Genomic DNA, 10854 nt, shown 5'->3' on the forward strand with positions numbered 1-10854 from the left:
ATGCAACACAGCACCCCATACTATTAAGCACATTATGCAAGACTGCATTGCACACAATTTGCAAAAGAGCACCCCGTACTATTAAGCACATTATGGAAGACTGCACTGCACACAATCTGCAACACCGCACCCCATACTATTAAGCACATTATGCATGAGTACACTGCACACAATCTGCAACACAGCATCCCATACTATTAAGCACATTATGGAAGACTGCATTGCACACAATCACTTGTGCCAACAACACAACATACACTCCTTGAGAGCTCTGTGGGAATGCTCGGTCTCGGTTGTGGCCTTCCTTAGGCCTAAGACTCGGGGGCTGTTCAGTCAGACTGACTAGGGAACAACTACTACTATTACTATATTTATGATAAACCTTTGGCTGCAGTCTGAAGTAAGGTAGCGTTTTTCTGATGCACTGAATTACATAGAATTCTTTAAAATTCCTTTCAGTGCGAGGATGTGCTTTTCATTTTCATCTCGTTATCTGCATACGACTTGCCTGCCTGAGTGGGCCTTGCTTCCTGCGAGGTGGACGAGCTAACCACTGGTCCAGCGGCTCTCCCACCCCGTCTGTGAGACAACGATCGATGCCCGGTTTGAATCCAGAGCGTAGCAGAGAAAGACACAGAACGCTAAAGAAAAATATGAATAAAGTCCCTCACCCTCTCTCTCTCTCTCTCTCTCTCATGATGTGCTGAGGATGATAATATATTACAAGAAGAGGGACGTCTTCACATGGTGGTACCGATATCACAGGTGTGGTTAAAATCCAAAGCATAGACAGCATGAATACGAGAGAGAGAGAGAGAGAGAGAGAGAGAGAGAGAGAGAGAGAGAGAGAGAGAGAGAGAGAGAGAGAGAGAGAGAGTTGTAGTAGTAGTAGTAGTAGCAGTAGTGGTAGTAAAAATGAACCCGGTAGACTGCAGGCCAAGTTTGCCCTCTTTTACCACAGCCCAGGTCAAGGAGGGGACTGAGGGTGGAGTATATTATCTGGCAGCTCCACCGCCCCCTCGTATTGGTGTCACCACATGAAGGTGTCCTGCGCCCAAGTCGCTAAGGAGAAGTGGTTAGGAATTCCGGAGCGAAATAATGTTAAGCGATGCATAAATGGCTCGGAAAGACGATTCTGAGGTAGGAATGAGTCTCCTTGGTTACTAGTTAAACCGTTCCTCCAGTCTGACTACACTTGGCTATCAACTGAGCTGAAAGGGGTTAAGGGTTTTTGTCAGGTTAAATGTAGCCTACAACAGTTGCCAAAGTCTCCTTGGTTACTAGTCAAATCAACTCTCCAGTCTGACTACACTTGGCCATTAACTGAGCTGAAAGGGCTTAAGGGTCTTTGTCAGGTTAAATGGACTATAGTTACCGAAGTCTCCTTGGTTACTAGTCAAATTAAACCTCCAGTCTGACTTCACCTGGCCATCAACTGAGCTGAAAGGGGCTGGGTCTTTGTCACGTTGAGTAAATGTACTGTAGTTATATCAGTCTCCTTGGTTATTAGTCAGATCGACCCTCCACTCTGACTACACTTGAGCATCAGCTGAGACGTGTTGTGGATCTCGTGTCAGGTAAGAGTAAGCACACTATAGATGACGAGGAGCAATATATCGATTTTTATGGCATAGTTACGCATTAACGGCCTTTATTTTTGCTCACGCTGGCGGTACGAAATGCTGGGCTGGCATCACGGCACCACATCTCTCAGCGCCTCTCAAATGTAGTGTTGCCAATGTAGCGGTGACTTCGCTAGATGTACAGTAAACATGGGGTTGGATATTTAAATCAGGACCCACTGGGATATTTAAAGGACACAAGGGTAATAATACGGTGCGTAGCCTGTTCGAGGGGACGAAATTAGAGTGTGGGAAATTTCGTAACACCTCTTTCTTAGCGGATTATTCTGCACATAATGCCTCAGTATCTTCATGTACATTATTGATGCCAACTATATCGAGGTTGTAACGACACACACACACACACACACACACACACACACACACACACACACGAGAATGTTAAGGTGCAGTATGTAGAATAAATCGTGAAGGTAGATGTCCAACGATGCCTCCTTCGCCACTTAGAATACTTTTGCGTCTCTGTCACACATAATTATTCCTATTTTTTCATCATAATTCAATCGGTGATCGAGAGGGGTGCCTTCACGAGGTGGCGCTGATGTAACTGGGATCTGCCCTCTTATACAAACGTCTTCCAAGGAGGTACGCCGCCTGGCTGACTGCTACTCATACATTTATTCTATTCACAGCCCATCCTCTTAGGGTCTATCTGTGAGTCCTTCTTTTTTCTCCTGCACCTTGCTATGTGGACGGATCCTGGGCACTATCTTTCACAAGGTGCTTGCTTGTGGTCTGCTCGGCCAGAAGACAGAGGCAGAACAACAACAATCGTCCTTCATTTTTCTCCCTATCTCCAAACGGAGGATGACGTGCTGCAGAAGGGCAAGTTCAGCTTACAGTCCACCAGGTTCGCGTCCAGACAAGCCTGGAGTCAAACATAATACTGAACCTAATTTTGACTGAAAAGTGTTTGGTAGGTGCATGAGTAAATGCATACGTATTTAAACAAACCTTATACATAGCGTAGGCTTAGCAGGGTTGGTAAACACGACATAGGTAGGCTACTCTCGGCTATCAACCTCACTTTTTAACGTCCCATTACAAGAAGAGTGGCTCCTCAGTATTTCATCCTAAGTCTACTGTTTTCATCCTCATTTCAGGGGATAAGTGGGAAGTTCAGGGACGTTTATAACCGAACAGCGATGCTGTCCAGTTACACATGTGCCACCGCTTGAAGACGTACCTCTTTAGCACAGATTTTTGCCGAGTTTAAACAGTATTCTAGAGGCCTCAGCGGTTTTGCTGGCGACTTCTTGGCGATTTTTGCATTTTGTATCAGTCTAGTGAATTGTTGCTAAATTTAGCGTTATTTGTGTTTGTAAACGTGGTAACTCTGCTCACACTCAGCATCACAGGGCAGAGTCAAGCTGTCTGTCAGACCGGGTTCAGTGTGATTCTACCTGTTGTAGGGGTGTGTGGTGCCTCTCTTCCTCAGGCCCTCCAGGTTTAATTCTCCAGTTTCCCTCCATTTCGCGGGTTTCCTCCACGTATTTCACCTCCACCGCGACCGATGTGAGGGACGGAAAGAAGGAAGACGAGAGAGGAGGGAAGGATGGAAGGAACGTTGCTGGCTCTACAGGTGGGGAGGCTTGATGCAACATGTGTCTCTTTCTCTCGCGCCATCTCATTTTCCATTTCCCTCTCACCATCCCTGCTTCTTTCCCTCGTATATACTGTCGCTCATTCGTTTTGTATTTAATTATATTTTACAAGTCGGTTTTATTCTCTCTCTCTCTCTCTCTCTCTCTCTCTCTCTCTCTCTCTCTCTCTCTCATAGCGTCAGCAGGTAGAAAAGGACTGCAGAGTAGAGGGGTAGACAGGGAGGAAAGTCGGGAGGTACAGTAGGTAAGTAGAACGGTAGGTAGGTAGGTAGGTAGACGAAGGAAATTCGGGAGGTACAGTAGGTATGTAAGTAGGTTGGTAGGTAGGTAGGTAGACAGGAAGGGAAGTCGGGAGGTACAGTAGATGGGTAAGTAGGTAGGCAGGGAGCAGAGGAGGTAGGTAAGTAGGTAGATAGGTAGAAAGGAAGGTAGGGTGGTAAACAGATAGATAGACAGGCGGGAAGTAGGTAGCAGATAGACAAGGAAGTAGGTACAGGTAAGTAGGTAAGCAGAGAGAGAGAGAGAGAGAGAGAGAGAGAGAGAGGACAACTTCAGCCTGCAGTCCATTGGGTTCACGTTTCAGATGAACATTGGGCCGCAGCATCTTAAGGAAGCTCCCTAACACCTCCTTCTAAGCGATTTATTCTGCTGATACTCCATACTCTCCTCTTGTGTGTCATTTAAATCTAATAATCACAGTATTTAGCATAAAATAACATCATTCATTCATTCATTGCCAGACGCCATGTATCCCAGACGGGGTGGCCAAGGCTTAGAGTTAATTGTTTTACAGGGAGGGGCACTAATCCTCCACCAACCCCACTTGACACGTAGGGAGAACGTTATGCCAACAGAACATACAGATTGTTATTAACCAGCCATATCCAAGAATAAACTGAGACTAACGAGGAGAGTATGTGGGTGAGGTGGTGGCAGGGTGTGGAGTGTGGAGAACGAGAGACTGACAAGGAGAGTGTGATTTAAGTTTAGGGAGGGGGGAGACTGAGGATGAGCTGGTTAGTCGGAGGGTACCCTGATGGTGAGGATAGGTGACAGGGAGGCGATTTGTTTGTGGCCACCCCTTCATGGTAAATCCCATATTAACCCAGTTTGTTTTCACCTGATGGGACTGGTTCGCATTTTTGTAGGGTAAGGAAGCTCCCTAACACCTCTTCTTTAGCGATTTGTTTTTGGATATGCCTGGCTAGTATCCATTTGTACGTTATTTATGCAGAGTTTGGCGATATTGAAAGGATTTATGTAACAGAAGAGGACAGTAAGATTTAATAAACGAAATAAATCGCTTAGGAAGAAGTGTTAGGGAGCTTCATTAACCATATAATAAACGAAATAAATAGCTTAAGAAGAGGTGTTTGGGAGCTTTCATAACTATACAATAGGCCTAAACGAGATAAGTCACTTAGGAGGAGGTGTTAGGGAACTTCCTGAACCATATAATAAACGAAATAAATCGCTCAGGAAGAGATGTTGGGGAGCATCCTTAACCATATAATAAACGAAATAAATCGCTTAGGAAGAGGTGTTAGGGAGCTTCCTTAACCATATACTAAACGAAATAAGTCGCTTAGGAAGAGGCTTTAGGGAGCTTCCTTAACCATATACTAAACGAAATAAATCGCTTAGGAAGAGGTGTTAGGGAGCTTCCTTAACCATATACTAAACGAAATAAGTCGCTTAGGAAGAGGTGTTAGGGAGCTTGCATAACCGGCGAGAAGACAGGCCTTAGTTATGAGGTGGAATAAGTCTCCTTGGTTACTAGTCTCCTTTCTATCTTGTAAAATTCCCATCTTGAAAGCCGGACTCAAAAAACAGATTAATGCTAGAATATGATGCTAGTCACGAGGAAGTGCTACGGAAAGAATGTATAATATGATGCTAGTCACAAGAAAGTGCTATGGAAATGTAAAATAATGCTAGTCACGAAGAAGTGTTATGGGAATGATGTAAAGATATAGGTATGTTCTTATGATGCTAGTCACGAAGAAGTGCAATGGGAATGATGTAGTGTTTGATGCTAGTCACAAAGAAGTGCTGTGGAAATGGAAAATGATGCTAGTCACGAGGAAGTGCTACCGTATGGAAATGACGTAAAGTTTGGTGCTAGTCACAAAGAAGTGCTATAGAGAGAATGTAAAATACGATGCTAGTCACGAAGAAGTGCTATGGGAAGGAGGTAAAATATGATGCTAGTCATAAAGAAGGGCTATAGGAAGGATACGATGCTAGTCACGAAGAAGTGCTATGGGAAGGATGTAAAATATGATGCTAGTCACGAAGAAGTGCTGTGGAAAGGATGTAATACACGATGCTAGTCACGAAGAAGTGCTGTGGAAATTAAAATGATGCTTGTCTGGAAGAAGTGCTATGGAAAGGATGTAAAATATGATGCTAGTCACGAAGAAGTGCTAAGGAAAAGACGTATTGTGTTTTGCCATTGAGTTACGTGAAATATAATCAACTTAGCTGAGTAGGAGGACTGGTACCGTAACACATTTTCCTTTGCTATTCATCCAGTCTAATACTCCCATAAAATTCACTTGGATGTTATTTACCATGTGGAGAGGATGGAGAGTGAGAGATTGACCAGGAGAGTGTCTGTGACTGAGGTGGAGGGGGAGACAGGGAGGGGGAGGCCAAAGATGAGATGGAGGGATGGAGTGGAGAGGTATATGAGAGAGAGGGGGGGGGGTGAGTTGGGAGCGGGGCAGTGAAATGGCGGGGGACAGGGCGACATGAAGGCGATTTGTTTGTGGCCACCCCGTATGGGATTAAGGCGTCTGGCAATAGATAGACAGACAGATAGTTTAATTAGCGATGCAAGGTAGATTCACAGAAGAGAAGTAGTGGATTATGAGGTGTAGGGTGCAGCATAAATCGGTGAGGGGGATGTGTTGCGAAATATTCAGATATATTTCTGTCGTTCTGTGGGATTTAATTATGTATGGATATGAAAAGTTATTAGCTGGTTGTTTGGATTTGACAGAATTATTATTATTATTATTATTATTATTATTATTAGTAGTAGTAGTAGTAGGAGTAGTAGTAGTAGTAGTATGCTTTCTAGTTATATGTCGGTAGCTATTAATATCTAGGTATCTATCTATCTTTCAATATATCTATCTATCTAGTCAGCGCTTTCTCCAATGTGCATTTTTTAAAGATGACGATCTATCTGTTTCTCTTTATCCTCCCTCCCTCCCTCCCTCTCTCTCCTTCCCTCCCACTTTCTCTCTTTCCCTCCCTCTCTCTCCTTCCCTCCCCTTCCTCCGTCTCTCCTCTCTCCCTTCCTTCTCTCCTTCATTCTTTCCATCTTTTCCTTCCTTCCTCTTCCATCTTTTACATCATTCACTGAATTTCGCCTTTCCTTCCATACCTACTGACCTACCTACCTACCTGTCTACCTACCTACCTACCTACCTCCCTTCCTACCTATCTATCTGCTTGCCTACCTACCTACCTAATTGCCTACCTTCCTTCATATCTCCCTCCCTCTGTCACTGGCCTGTCCCTGCCTACCTACCTATCTACCTACTTACCTGCCTACCTCCCTCCCTCCATGCCTTCCTCCCTCCCTCCCTCCCTCCTTCACTGGCCTCTCCCTAAGTTATCGTCTAACTTGCTAAACTCTGCACAAATTTCAGGCCAAATAAATGTTGCCAAGGATGGGGGGAAGGAAGGAGGGAGGGAGGGAGGGAAGAAGGAAAGAGGGAGGGAGGGAGGAGGGATGGAGAGAGTAGGTAAGGAAAGCTGGAGGGAGGGCGGGGGAGAGAAGTAAGGAAGGGGGCAAGGAGAGAGGGAAGGAAAAGTGGAGAGAAGAATGGGGGAAGGAAAGAAAGGAGAGGAAATGGGATGACGGGAGGAAAGAAGGATGAAGGAAGAGGGAAAGAAAGGATGGAGGGAAAGGAGGGAGGGGAAGGAAGGCAGGAAGGAGGGAGGGGGAGGAAGGAAAGGATGGATGGATAGACGGAGAAACTGAAATGATAGATGATACGAATGAAGAGTTGATGGAAGGATGAACAGAAGGAAGGATGTTTAAAAAATCGAATATATTTGGGAAATTTGTCAAACGATTAACCTTTAAAAATAGTGAATTGTGTTGTTGTTGTTGATGTTGTTGTTGAGGGGCAGCGACAGAGAGGCAGTTGAGGGACGTTTTATATCAGTGCCACCGCGTGAAGGCGTCCCTCTCCACCGCCTGTGGTTTATCTGTCTATCTATCTATCTGGCTACTAGGTGGTGGTGGTGGTGGTGGTGGTGGTGGTGATGATGATGATGATGATGATTGTGCCTTTTGATTTATATATAGCTGTATGCGAGGTTTATTAAGAATATTCTCTCTCTCTCTCTCTCTCTCTCTCTCTCTCCAATAACAACTAATTCTGTCCTCTTTTTAAAAAATATTCTTACCAGCTCAACTTCGTCGTGGCTGAGAGAGAGAGAGAGAGAGAGAGAGAGAGAACCTGTTGAACCTACCTACCTACCAGCTGAATTCTCTCTCCATCCATCTATCAATCTTTCTATCTATCTATCAACCCTCCTGTTTCTACTGTAAACACACCTATCTATCTATCTGTCTGTCTGTGTATCTGCCTACCAACCAGCCGTACAACTTACCTACCTACCTACCTACCTACCTACCTACCTTCCATTATATACTTTTGTCTGCCTGTCTCTGTTGTGTAGTTACCCTCATATCTTTGTCTGCCTGTCTCTATCCTCCTACCTACCTACCGTCCCACTTACCTACCTACCTACCTACCTACCTCCTGTCTATCTATCTGTCTGTCTACTTACCGTCCTCTCCTTTTTTCTCTCTGTATCTACTTCTCGTTGTATCGATCTATCTGTCTATCTATCTATCTGTCTACTTACCGCACCCACCCACACTTCTACTTACCTACCTACCTACCAAGCGAGGGAGTATGTAAGGTGTGTCTGAAAATACGCTAACTGGCAACCCCCCATCACTATGGTAACCCTCTCACCTGATATCTCTCTCTCTCTCTCTCTCTCTCTCTCTCTCTCTCTCTCATCTTTCCTCCCTTCTTCAGTCTCTCTCTCTCCCTCGTCTTCTCACTCTCCAACCTTCCTTCCTTCCTTCCTTCACAACTTCCCTCTTCTCCTTTGCTCCTTCTCTCCTTCCTTCCATCCTTCCTTCTTCCTTCCTTCCTTCCTCCCTTTTATCTAAGCATCTTTCTTCTTTCTCCTCTCATTTTTTCTCACTTCATTTCCTCTTTCCTTCCTCCCTCTCACCCTTTTTCCTCTCCCTTCCTACCTTCTTCCTTCTTTCCTTCCTTCCTTCTTTCTCTCCTTCCTTCCTTCTTCCCTTTGTCTCCCCACTCTCCTTCCCTCCTTCAGCTCCTCTCTTTCTTGTATTAGTTTTCTCCTTTTTCCCCCCTCCCTCCCCCCGCCTCTCTCTCTCTCTCTCTCTCTCTCTCTCCAAAGATATATAAGCCTAGCCTCAATCTTGTTAACAATATAGACCAAGGCTATTATACCAAAGCATAATAATCTCTCTCTCTCTCTCTCTCTCTCTCTCTCTCACTATCACACAATCATCAGCCCCTTGGAGTGAAAAAGCAGCGTTATTTATTTATTCATTTTTGTATGCAAGGAAGAAGGAACCAAAGGCCTGCCAGGAGCCCGCAAAGTGTTCCCTTCCAGAAAAAACAAAATTCAAACCACGAGAGAGGCAAATTCAAGATCCGAGTGTAAATCACGTAAATGGAGGTGTAAATATTGTAAATCCGGATAATTCTCTAGCCAAGGCCGCCACGTTCAGCCTTTGTTTATATGTGGCTGGTGGAGAGGGACGCCTTCACGTGGTAGCACTGATATAACTGGGTGCTGGAGCTGCCTGGTTATGCAAAGGGTTATAAATTCTCTCCCTATCCCCCAGAAGGCCATATGAGGTGAAACGAGAACGCGAAATGACGTGAAAGAAGTGTGGTGGGGTTGAGATGATGTTTACTAGGTTAGATAGGGGGTTAAGTAAGTGTGGTGGGGTTGAGATGATGTTTAGTAGGTTAGATAGGGGGTTAAGTAAGTGTGGTGGGGTTGAGATGATATTTAGAAGGGTAAGGTATGGAGTTGAGATGACGTGCTGTGAAATGAGGTTAGTGTGGCGGGGTTGGAGTGATATGAAGTGAAGTGATTTGATTTTTGGCTCGTCTGGCCCCGCCGAAATAGGTAAATTGGTAGGAAACTGAATCTCACAGCTGATTGACCTACTGCCCCTCCCCTCCCTCTCTCTCTCTCTCTTTCTCTCTCGCTCTCTCTCCTTCCCTCTTGCATTTCTTCCTTCCATCCTTCCTTTCTCCTTCTGCTCTTCCATTTTGCCCCTCTTTCCTTACTCCTGTTCTCTTTCTTTTCTTTATCCTCCTCCTCCTCCTCCTCCCTGCCGGCCTGTGAGTGGTTAAACAGTAAGGTGGAACTTTATACCCTCCCTCAAACATTATCCCCCTCCTTTTCCCTCCCCCCTTCCTCTCTCCCTCCCTCCCTTCCTCCCTCCCTCCCTCTCCCATTTTCCCTCCCTCCCTCTCTCCCTCCCTCCCTCCCTTCCTTCCTCTCCCATTTTCCCTCCCTCCCTCCATTTATCACATCTCTCTACTTCCTCCCTTCTCTTTTCTCTCCCTTTCTTCCTTGTCTTCTCTCTCCCTCCCTTTTTCCTCCCTTATTTTTCTTCTCCATTCCTTTATAACTAGTACTACTACAACTGCAACTATTATTATTATTATTATTATACTATTTATATTCCTTCACCCTTTCTTCCCTTCCTCTCCCTCTTTCCTCTATTCCATATCATACCATTCCCCCTCCTCCTCCTCCTCCTTCTTCAATTCTTCTCCTCCCCTCTCCTCTCCTTTCCTCTCCTCTCCTCTCCTCTCCTTTCCTCTTCTCTCCCCTCCTCTCCCCTTCCCTCCACTCCCTTCCTGTCCTTTCCTCTCTTCTTGCTAATCTCCCCTCCCCCCCTTTCCTCCTTCATTCCCTCCTCTTGTATCTCTCTACTTATCTTTCTCTCCCTCTCCCCCTTCTTCCCTCCCTCTCTCCCTCCTTCCCTCCCTCCCTCTTATCTCTTTCTTCCCACCCTGCCTTCCTGTCTATTCCTTTCTTTTGCCTTCCATATATATCATTTTTGCCACCCCCCTCTCTCTCTCTCTCTTTCCAGATTCCTTCAACCTCCTTCCTTCCATTTTTTTTCTTCTTTCCTTCCTTCCTGCCTTTCTTTCTCCAGACTTCCTCTTTCTCTTCCTCCCTCCCTTCCTCCTCCCTTCCTTATTCCTTCCTCCCTTCCTTATTCCTTCCTCCCTTCCTTATTCCTTCCTTCCTTCCTCCTCCCTTCCTTATTCCTTCCTCCCTTCCTTCCATTTGGCTTCCTTCTCTTGTCTTTCTTCGTCCCTCCTCTCTCTCTCTCTCTCTCTCTCTCTCTCTCTCTCTCTCGTCACGTCTCTCCTTATTTCATAGTCAGACCCAGTTTAGGTAAAGCCTTCCTGTCTTATCTCTCTCTCTCTCTCTCTCTCTCTCTCTCTCTCTCTCTCCTTCTCATAATCACTGCAGTAAACTAGATACGCAGAGGGCACTTGAGA

The sequence above is a fragment of the Coenobita brevimanus genome, chromosome 41 (genome assembly GCF_032717465.1).
Source record: "Coenobita brevimanus isolate Jiangsu-jjx chromosome 41, ASM3271746v2, whole genome shotgun sequence".
Classification (NCBI taxonomy): Eukaryota; Metazoa; Arthropoda; class Malacostraca; order Decapoda; family Coenobitidae; genus Coenobita; species Coenobita brevimanus.